This window comes from Triturus cristatus, chromosome 4_1 (assembly GCF_964204655.1).
Source record: "Triturus cristatus chromosome 4_1, aTriCri1.1, whole genome shotgun sequence".
NCBI classification, from domain to species: Eukaryota; Metazoa; Chordata; class Amphibia; order Caudata; family Salamandridae; genus Triturus; species Triturus cristatus.
Genome location: NC_140585.1, coordinates 143,474,830 through 143,477,427, shown reverse-complemented (window position 1 = coordinate 143,477,427; position 2,598 = coordinate 143,474,830). Strand labels below are relative to the sequence as shown.

Below are 2,598 nucleotides of genomic sequence, written 5' to 3'. Positions count from 1 at the left end.
CTGTGACTCTGGCATCAGGTGATGCTGCTGAGAACGCTGCTGAGAGCGTCTGCTAGGAGGTGAGAAGGATGTTGTGAGGCAGGAGTGTGTTTGTGTGTGTGTTTGTTGGGAGGGAGTGTGTGTGTGTTTGTTGGGAGGGAGTGTGTGTGTGTTTGTTGGGAGGGAGGAGTGTGTGTGTTTGTTGAGGCTGTGGCCCCTGTCTTGGTGTGAAGGAACTGGACAATGAGAAAGATCAGTCACAAGCAGGACAGGGCGGGTTGAAGCACAGGATGAGGAGCTGCTCAGCGGAACACCATATCCGATCCTCGTTAGTATAGTGGTCAGTATCCCCGCCTGTCACGCGGGAGACCGGGGTTCAATTCCCCGACGGGGAGGTTCTTTTTAAAAACATGTTTTTAAACTAAGCAAACATTTTGTCCATGGGAAACCTTTTTTAAATGCAATTTATAATGTTACACTGATATTACAATTTGCTGATACTTTTTTATTTATGGCCAACGCTTTTACAAGTTAAAATATTTCCAAGTGTTTTACCTTTTCGACAGCATTTTGTGCCTTTTCGTTTTTAAGCTTTCTTGAAAAAGTAACTGAGGCTTATTATTTATATAAACATATATGATATTAAAATCGAATACCTACATGGAAAAGGCATATCAACGAGTATTTTTCATGCTAAATAAATGGAATACTGGGGGCGGGCTCTGAATGGGGAATTGTTTTATACGAAGGTGTCACTTTTATCTATTTAAGCGTAATGGTTTAGGACTCACAGACACATTGTGAAAGTAAAAGTACTACTGACCCGGACGTGCACGCCCCACCACCCTCATCAGAGATCTCATACTCCCCAGGTCCAGGCATGAGTACCTAACACAGGTCGGTGTTTACCCTCTATAGTGGGACATGATAGGACTACAAGTCCCTGCATTGTAAGTAAAACCCTGTCCAGTACGGTGACCAACTGGCATGGGTGCAAATTCAGGACGGTGAGTGTAAAAATTCAGGACAAAGGGTCAAAATTCAGGACAGAAATTCAGGACAAGAGGTCAAAATTCAGGACAAAAGGTACGTTTTACAGACACATCAGAGGAGGTTGTTCAATAGTATATAAGTAAGCCCATCCATATCCAAACATATTCATCCATTTGCTAAACCATCCATCATGTATCCTTCCATCCATCATTTCACTCATCCATCCATCCACCCTTTCATCCTATCCATCCGTACACTCATCCATCCACTCTTCCACCCATCCATCCATTCATGCATCCATCCAACCATTTACCCTTTCACCCATCCAGCCATCCTTTCACTTACTCATCCATCCACCCAGTCACTCATCTGGAAGGATGAGTGACTGGGTGGAGTCATCCATCCATCCTCCCTTTCTCTCTCCATTGACCCTTTCACTTAGCCATCCATCCAGCAGAGACTCCCCAGCCAGGGGCGAAGGATGCACCTGCGAGTAACATAAGCGGTTGGTGGGCATTCCCAGAAGGGACATCACTAGGTGAGTGCTGGAGGAGGTTTCCCCTCCTCAGATTTTGGGGGTTAGGAGATATTGCTTTGCGTTGTATCAATAGCAGGTAATGCTCCCTAGGTTTAGGGTTGATGCAGGAATTGTTCCCCGGTTTGGCAAGGGTATTGAGCGCATGACAATGTCATAGGGGAGCTGGCAGCTGGTGCTTCCCCCTATTTGTTGCATCAGGTATATTGCCGCCAGTTTTTGTGACGTCCCTGGTGTTGGTGCTGGTAGCCACACTATAGTGTAGCCAGAGAGCAGTTGGCTCTCGTGCACTGCCTCCTGCTGGACACCAAGGGTGGTCTCCAGATGTGAATAGGTGTCCACCGACTCACAACAAGGAGGGGGTTGGTATTGCATCAAATGCATTCATTTGAAGTGCTGTTATTTTTTGATATGCTGTCTTTGATTGTCATTGTTAGAGGGTGGTTCTGACACTAGGGGCTGCCCGTATGTTTCGCTTTTTGAGCACCTAATCGTTGAGCTTTTACTGTGGGGGACCCTCATAAGTTGGGACTCACCCACAGTGAACTCACCAGGAACGAGACTGCATGGGGATTTTACTGGTATTCCTCTGGCTTGTGCAAAAAAAACAATTGATGGATGGAATGCTGGGCAATGCAAACATTCGCCCCCAGTCACAAAGATCTGGGTTTAATCCATCATTCTTTTGCTCACCACACCACCCCAGTTTGGACCCAGCCATATGCAAGTCAGTCTTCACCCTGCTCCTTGTGGGAACAGTCCAGCGCGAACTGCCAAGCCTGGTCCTCCCTGGACCGGAAACAAGCATCCTGGGACCGGTTTCAGGGCATCACCCTTCCTCAGCCAGGCTAGCTTGAATCCAGTGGTGACCAGGCCACTGCGCAGCAGCTGGAGTAAGGGACACCAGCTGGTTACATGCAGACACATGTGTACATGCGTGTGCACACGTGTAGGGGCTGCGCAGGGGAGATTCCTAGCGTGCGCAGCCAAGAAGCAGGTGCAGATAGAGTGGTGTGGCAGGACTTATGCAGAATGGGGTGGTGACATGGAATGGGCTTTATACGGTGTGAAGAAACATGCCAGGGAAAGTC

The 2,598-nt window shown here is 47.7% G+C and overlaps 1 non-coding gene across 1 annotated transcript; it reads left to right on the top strand.

Annotated features, from left to right (window-relative positions):
- The first annotated feature begins 302 nt into the window (after window positions 1-302).
- TRNAD-GUC (transfer RNA aspartic acid (anticodon GUC)) lies at window positions 303-374 on the top strand. The gene has a single exon. It is a non-coding gene; the product is annotated as a tRNA-Asp (tRNA).
- Window positions 375-2,598: the final 2,224 nt, after the last annotated feature.